This window comes from Argopecten irradians, chromosome 7, assembly GCF_041381155.1.
Source record: "Argopecten irradians isolate NY chromosome 7, Ai_NY, whole genome shotgun sequence".
In the NCBI taxonomy this organism is placed as follows: Eukaryota; Metazoa; Mollusca; class Bivalvia; order Pectinida; family Pectinidae; genus Argopecten; species Argopecten irradians.
In genome coordinates, this window is record NC_091140.1 from 15,963,364 (window position 1) to 15,971,930 (window position 8,567).

The window sequence follows — 8,567 nt, forward strand, 5'->3', positions numbered from 1 at the left end:
CAATAAACAAGACAAACCAAAAGCGAAAAAAAGAAGATAAATATAAATTGTAACACATTCTATACTCACGGTATATGTTGTGTGACATCGTAAGTCCACTTGGATTGTGCTGGAATGTAGTGGACAGGCTTTGGTTCTCTGGTTTGGAAGTCCATACATCGTCTCTTGTAATGGTCTGGCAGGATCTCGTCTGTCTTCTTGTCCCAGGCATACGAGTAGGCCGCCTTTTCTATGAAGGAGAGAGAATCTTATACAGGCTTTACTACTACATATGAAGATGGTCTAGGGGCAAGGCATTCTGCTGGTGATGGAACAATTATAAAGATTACTAACCTGAATCCCAGCATCAGCACCAAATTGTATCAAACAAGGGTCTAATTGGCCTGAATCCCTCACTTGATACCAGGTAATGATGGCACAATAAAGACCTAATTAGAGAGTCATTTTTTTCCATGTTTGACCAATGCAACCTTACATGATGGTCAATGTCAGTTGAATAAACTTGATAACACTTCATTCCAGCACACTTCAGACCCAATATCAGATCTCTAGGTCTAAAAGTTATTGACAAGAAATCATTTAAACATGCTTATAGACTCCTCTTGACTTTAAATGAAGGTCAATGTCATTTATTTCAAGAAACTTTGTATCCTTAAAGATGCTCCACCGCCGACAGACTATAAATGATACTCATCATTTGGCCAACAATTGGTGTTTAATCGTGTATATATATGTCTGATTAACACAAACAATAATATAAAATAATTTATTTTGCTTTTGGTGCATGCGCAGTCAGAACTTTATTCTATATATTATAGAACATAGTGGCATGGAATTTTTTCGGGATGCAATTAATTATTTCTAGTATTATTATCTTAAAGTAAAATTAGAAGCTCAAACTTTTCAATGGTGGTAATGGTATAAAGTAAGTAACTTTTGTAACTGAAGAAAAATACCAAATCGTCTGCTGCTGTTTTTGATAGTGAAAAAAATAACATTTGTCAGCGGTGGAGCATCTTTAAACATATACCAGCATGTCAAAGATTCAATATCAGGTCTCTCAGTTTTTAAATATTTGAAAATAAGTCCTTTAAGATTTTAGTCTATTTAACCCCTGTAACTTTAAATGAAGGACAAGGTTATTCATTCAATAAACTGTAGCCCTTCATCCAAGCATGCTACAACCCCAATCTAGTTATAAAGTATGATGACTATATGTTATCCTGACCTTTTGATTCAGATGAAATAAATAGTCATTGATAAGAAATCATGAAACTCTGGTAATCAACAAATCCTCTTTAAAAAACCCACTATACATGTATCTGTACTATAATCACCAATTAATCACATTTACTTCATCTATTACAAACAACACTGCATGTCATAGAAACTTGCATGCTTCATGGTAGACAATTGTCTCCATAAATGGCCCTCAAATTCCCTTACAGTTAGATTAAAGGTATATATGCCATAACTGGGTGAAACTTTTTTCATTATTTTCCCCAGCAATTTATTGCTACACACCCCCCCCCCCCCCCCCCCCCCTTCAAAACATGTTCGCCCCCGAACACAAACCAACCCAGGCTCTGTCTCCAACGAAGCCTCTCCATCACATATAGCTTTTGTTTGGAGTGACCTACGACACCAAATGTAACAGGGCGACAGCAGTGTGCCAACAGCCAGGCTCTAACCCCCATCCCCGGACTTATTGGTCCACCGCTCTACCGACTGAGCAAAAGGGAAATTTCCCCCTATTGTGGAGCTAGAAGGCGACCGTATCAATATACAATAATTGTATAGAATTAAACCCTGCTTCACAGTTATCAGGTCCGGTAGCACGCTAAACCTGGCTATATAGCTAGATTAGACTATATAGCCAAATCTGACAACACGCATAGTGGACAAATGTAAACAAAAGTGACATACCTGGTCACAAAATCAGCGTCCACATCGAAAATTGAATGACAAATCTTGAGAATTGGCAAAACAAAATATTTGTGTCATCCAAGATAATTTCTGGTTATTTTTTTAAAATCCGTTATTGCATTTTTTGGTACTCGTATCCATTCATCCTCATGTTCTAATGAAAAAGATAACAAAATCCAAATTTCCCATTTAAAGTATGCCACATATCTTGTTGTTTATGAGCCGACTATAGCAGCACTTTTTGCACATGGTCAATTTGCATGTGATCTGTATGCTCCAAGCGCACCTGTGGCCCTAATCCAATAATATTAGATCTCGATATTTAGAAACTTCTGATTAGCAATATTGAGATCTAATGCCCGACCCCTATATGAATCTTCGCAAGTTACGCTTAATTACGAAGAGAAAACTTACCAGAATGTCAAGAAAACGTGAGAAAACATGTATAGCGTGAATCAGTAGTTATTCATGAACACAACCAGCTATATTAACTAGTATGACAAAATATAGATCCACAGAATAATCACACATTTTGTGGTAACCCATAGCAATTATGTGCAGCGCTGTATAATCTAGGTTTAATCCTATTGAAATTTTCGTCACTTCCTGTTTATCAAGAAATAATCAAAAGTTTCTCGTCGTGCTATAGGCCTACCTCTAACATTGTTAGAGTACTGTGGCCCAAATCTTCATCAGGTGGATGCTTATCTGCAGACGACACAACGACGCCATATTGGTTCACCTCGCTATAGTTTTCTTACCGGGGAATAGTGATAATGGATACTAAATAATTGCAACAATGGAATTTTAAAAAGTCACCTGCAAATGAACAAGTAGCTAGGCAAACATTATTCATATCACTGAGTTACATGTTTCGTCTTTCATGCTTTCATAGTGCACGAGAAAAACGTGACCAGACCTCACCTGTTTGTTTACATTTGTCCACTATATGTGTCGTCAGATTTGGCTATATAGTAAAATCTAGCTATATGTACTAGCTAGACCGGACCTGGTTATGTATAGGGAAAGGAGAAAAATTACTGGAGAGATAAGACATATTACTTTAAAGATGCTCCACCGCTGACAAATGACATTTTTTCACTATCAAAAACAGTAGCAGACGAGTTAGTTTTTTTCTTCAGTTACAAAAGTTACTTACTTTACACCATTACTACCATTGAAAAGTTTGAGCTTCTAATTTTACTTCAAGTTATAAATATGAAAAATAATTAATTGCATCCCCAAAAAAATTCCGTAGCACTATATCCTATATGGAATGAAGTAATGATTGCGCATGCACCAAAAGGCGGAATAAATTATTTTATGTTATTTTTTGTGTTAATTAGGCACATTTATACACGATTAAACACCAATTATTGTTCAAATAATAAATATCATTCATGCTCTGTCGGCGGTGGAGCATCTTTAAACAGTTTAGCTATTTTGATATTGCAAGATCTGGAGGAAGTGGATTCCAGTTTTGGATAGTACGAGGAAAGAAAGAGTTTGTGAAAATCTTAAAACTGTAGTTGAATAATACAAGTACAGAAGTAAGGGCATCGCATGCCATGGAGTTTCGAGTATCCTCAGCTGTTGTGAGAAATCACTTTGATAAATAAAAACATACGAAGACATAAACGATTACTTACTGAATCTATGTATCCGAGGGATAACAGATCTTATCATATAAGACATGATTATGTTTGTTTTTACCACAATCTATCTTTCAAAGTCATGCTTTTCTTAAAACTTCAATGTAGGCCGCCATCTTGGATTGTACTTTACACGAGTAGATACATTGTATTTTTGGCTGAATTTTATGTTGGCTTTTTCGTGGACCAGCTTAAAACTATACCACTGACGATATTTATGAGAAAATGGTTATCAATTGATTACCTTTAATTTAAGACAGTCCTAATATATGTTGCTTTATTAGCAAAATAATTGGTTTAGACGCGTAGCTTCCCAATAAGATGCTGAACCGATTGAATCAAGGGAACATGTACATTAACACTCATCGGGGTACAGAAATGTTGGACTAACCAATGGTAAATTGAACTTTTGAAAATGTACCCCCTAAACAATAATAAATCGATGGGTCTTGATTCTATTAGTAACGATTTTTTCCATAAATGTCATGACCGCTGCCTCTTTTAGCAAAATCAGTGGCGTAGCGCCCGTCGTGCATGCTTGCATGCTCAAGCATGCAAAAAATAATCTGACTTACATTTTTGTACAGTCAGAAAAAACACAACATTTGAATAATACGTAACGCTGCAGAATATAAATTACGTATAAATACATATGATATGTCCAACTGTATGCCTAACATAACTTGGTGCACATTTGAAAGATTTGAACATTGGCCATTCTGTAAATTTATTAGAATAGTCTATATATTTCCGGTTACCAGGTTGTTAAATTTGATTATGTTTGAATCCTGTCACTTAAAGACAATATTAGACTTCTACACCAAAATCCCTCAAGCAAATGTGGATTTTGAATCAGGAAACACTTACGATTACCAAAATAAACAACACCGCATGAAAAGTTAGAAATATAAAAAAAAAATATATAGTTATATTGAAATGATAGCAAAACAACTAAAATAGCAATTGCAACATTTTCTTGGCCTTAGTAACGAAAAAGTGACTTTCTGCCCCGTTAAAACGCTTGTTAATCCATGATTTCTGGTGTCTACTCACGAAACAGTTGACTTTTATTTTTGTCGAATATGAACAGATTGTTAATTTAGAAAATAATTTTTGTTGTTGTAATTGTTAGAAATAGAACATAATAGGTAGAAAAATAGGTCATAAATACAATGTTTAATTTTTTTATTGAGTTGGTCGAGAACTGGTCCCTTCTTACGCCATTTTGACAGTGGTCTTTGACTTGCTGTCGTAAACAAACCTACACGTAAACTGAATTTTAATTCTGTTTAGAATATTCGCCATAAGTTTGTCATCAGTTAAAATAACACAAAATTCTCCCATTCCTTACTATTTTAATTTTTAGAACCAAAATCTGTTTTTTGTTTTTTTGTTTTTTTGTTCGAGCACTTGTCAGGGGAGTCTAGTATATTTTATTTTTGTTTAAATCAATTTTATTGTAACAAAAGACAAATGGATTGGACAAAAGTTATTACAACTTACTGACGTCCTTTCCGAACAAATAAATATATAATTACAATGATAGTTTGTCACGTGATGTCTAAATATGTCTATATATGTTTATTTTATATATCAAAACAAAACAAAAGGTTACAAATTAGGATATAGCTAAAGAGATAAAGAGGGATAAGAGACACCAACGCATATTTTTGTTTGTTATAGAGGGTTTTTTGCTTAGAACGTGTGAGTGGTTATTCTTAACTAGGCGGCGTAAGTATAATCCTTGTCTACACACAAAGCCTTCTGCTTTTCTAATGTTCAGTCACATCCCGTGCCGCGTTTGCCTTTCACCATGATACACTGGGTCCTTACAAATTCCTGTCTTTCGTACTTAGCCGACTAGATAAGATCAACCAGGCACACGCTCTTTATTGTTGGATAAATTTATGAAAATAAATAAATTTGTTATATATACATTTAATAAGTAATCTACGAGCTTGAAGTAAAAGTGGAGGACGTTGGTGCTAAAGAGGAGAGGGGAGGGAGAGTAGGGCCTAGATTTGGGCAGATAAAGCTGAGAGTATCCTGGCCGTCCGGTATGGCTGGTGGGAGTTACATGTTAAACCGTTTAGAGTTAGAAATAAAAAGTTGGACAGATCTACATATTTGAATGTTTAGATTAGCGTCTAGATTTGTATCTCCAAAAAGAAGGTGTTCCACAGTGATTTCCTTGTACCAGTTAAGAGACAGGAGCATTAAGATGCGGGACTGATCGTGATTTTTACAGTATAGTAAGAAGTGGGAAGCATCTTCTGGGTAATGTCCGCAGTCGCAATAGGAGTCGTCTCGAAGATTAGCTTTATAGAGGTCGTAATGTAGAGGGCTGCAGCGATTTCGTAGTTGACAATGTAAAATGTTAGTTTTTCTAGGGCCATATTCGAGAAAGCATTTAATGTGAGGAAGTATGGTGTTCTGAGGTCGAAGAACAGTTTTGAATTGTTTGATAGAGTCAGATGACTTTGTTTCTGTTGGTAGGTTATTCCAGGAGTTTGAAGTGTTTGGTATGAAGGATGATTTTGTGATTTGCAGTCTGTAGTGTGGGTTTTGGAAGTTATTATTGTTTCTAAGATTATAGTTGGAGAAGTTTGACACAAGTGGTGGTGAAGAGATTTAAGATATGAAGGAGCGTTATTATGATAAATATTGTAAAACATTGATAATTTTCTGTCCTTACGCCTATCTGATAATGTTTTCCATCCAAGCTCTCTGTAAATAAATTCTTTTTTCGAGAATATTGGTAAACCGGTTATGATTCGACCAGCTTCGTACTGCATGTTTTCTAATTTATTCGAGAGTGTTATATTACAATTATCCCATACTTCGCAGGCATATTCAAAAAGTGGTCTAATAAAAACAAGGAATATTTTTTCTATGTTTTTTCTATTTAGGATGTATTTTAGTTTCCTTAGAGTTGCAATATACTTGGTAGAATTTGATAGTATGTGTTCAATATGGGTGTTCCATGTACCGTTGTCATTCATAATGACTCCTAGGTGTTTGTGATTTCTAACAATAGGTATAGATGTGTTATTGAAAATAAATTGGGGGTTTGCAGGAATATGCATGTTAGAGACTAGGAGTATTTCTGTTTTGTTAGGATTAAAGTTCATTAGCCATTTCTGTGACCAGAGGTGTAGTTGTTCCATGTCATAGTTTATTACTTGTGTTATGTCATGTACGTTTTTAGAGGAGTATGCTAATGTTGTGTCGTCTGCAAAAAGTCTAGTAATTGATAATAATGTATTTGAAATATCGTTAATGTAAACAAGAAAAAGAAGTGGTCCTAAAACTGAGCCCTGGGGGACTCCGGCTTTGATAGGTACATCAGAGGATATAACATTTTTAGTACGACTGACTGGCGTCTATTGCTTAAGTAATTTTTTTATCCAATCTAGTAGTTTACCCTTTATCCCGTAGTTTTCTAATTTAATCAGTAACCCTTTGTGCCAGACACGGTCGAAAGCTTTGGAAAAGTCACAGAAAACAAGAGCAGTATATTCATGATTCTCCATTGCTGTAAGTATGGTGTGATAGAGTTCTATAAGTTGGTGAGTTGTAGAGTGATTAGGTAGGAAGCCAGACTGCAAATTATATAGAAGTTTGTTTTGGAAGAAAAAAATTGTAAATGTGCTTGTGGATTATTCGTTCGAAAAGTTTGCCTATGCAGCTAAGTAGGGATATGGGTCTGTAGTTATTTGACAATTCAGGTTCCCCTTTTTTGAAAATAGGTGTCACGTGGGCGAGTTTCCATAAGTCAGGAAATACAGAGGTGTTTATGGATTCATTTATTGGAGTGTTAAAGGTGCAGATAATTCATTGGATAACATTTTTAACATTTTATGACTTATGCCGTCAGGACCAGCAGCTTTGTTGACGTCTAAAATATTAATTATATCTAAAACATCTTGGTTAGTTATTACAATTTCAGAAAGGCACATGTCAGTTTGTTTGTCAAAATTGGGTGTAGAGTCGTCATGGTCGCCAAGGTCAGAAACAGATTTGAAGAAGTTGTTTAGAATGTTAGATTTTTCATAGTCGTCTGAAGTTAAGCGGTTATTAGTAGGGTTGAAAAGGGGGTATGTCAGTTGAAGTGTTTCCTTTTAAAAGCATGCACATTAGTTTCCAGTATACTTTGGGGTTTGCGGAGTTGTTATTGATGAATCCGTCTACATTTGCGTAAAATAGTGTTCGTGCGTGTTTTAGCATATTGTTTACTTTGTTTCGAGCGCGTTTAAAGTTTATTTCGGACATTGGTGTTTTAACTCTGATGAAGTGTTTTCTTAGTCTGTTTCTACGTTTGATTTCTTTTTTTATATCTCCGTTCATCCATGGTTTGTCGTTTCTGTTGACAGTTACAGTTTTTTTAGGGATATGTTTTTCTAAAATAGACATAAGTTTATCTGAGAACAATTTACACTTGTCGCTTACGTTATTCGTTTGAGAAAATAAATCAGCCCAATTTACATGTCCTACCTCTGTTTTTAGGTTTAGAATATCTGTTTTGTTATACAACCATATTTTCCTCTTAAAAGATTTACGTATAGGTAGACAGGATGACAATGACACAAGAATAGCTCTATGATCACTAATAGTTTCTAAAACCGGTATAACCATGGATGATTCGGAGAATACAGTATCACTGATATAGAATGGGTCAATAAGAGATTGAGTTGTATGTGTTATTCTAGTTGGACTGGTTACAAGGTTAGTCAAATTATATTGTTGTGCGAGATTGCTAAGATCATTATTAGTTGCTGTCAATAGGTCAATATTTATGTCCCCTGTTAATATAATGTGAGGCGTATAGTCAAAAGCTTTGTCCAAAGAATATTTCAGTCGTGTCCAAATTCCGGAGTTAGATTTTTGCCACGGTGGTTTGTATAATAAACATAAAAGATACTTCTTATTGTCAGTAAAAAATTCAATCCACATTATTTCGTCATTTGGTGATTCTAGGTCAAGTCTCCG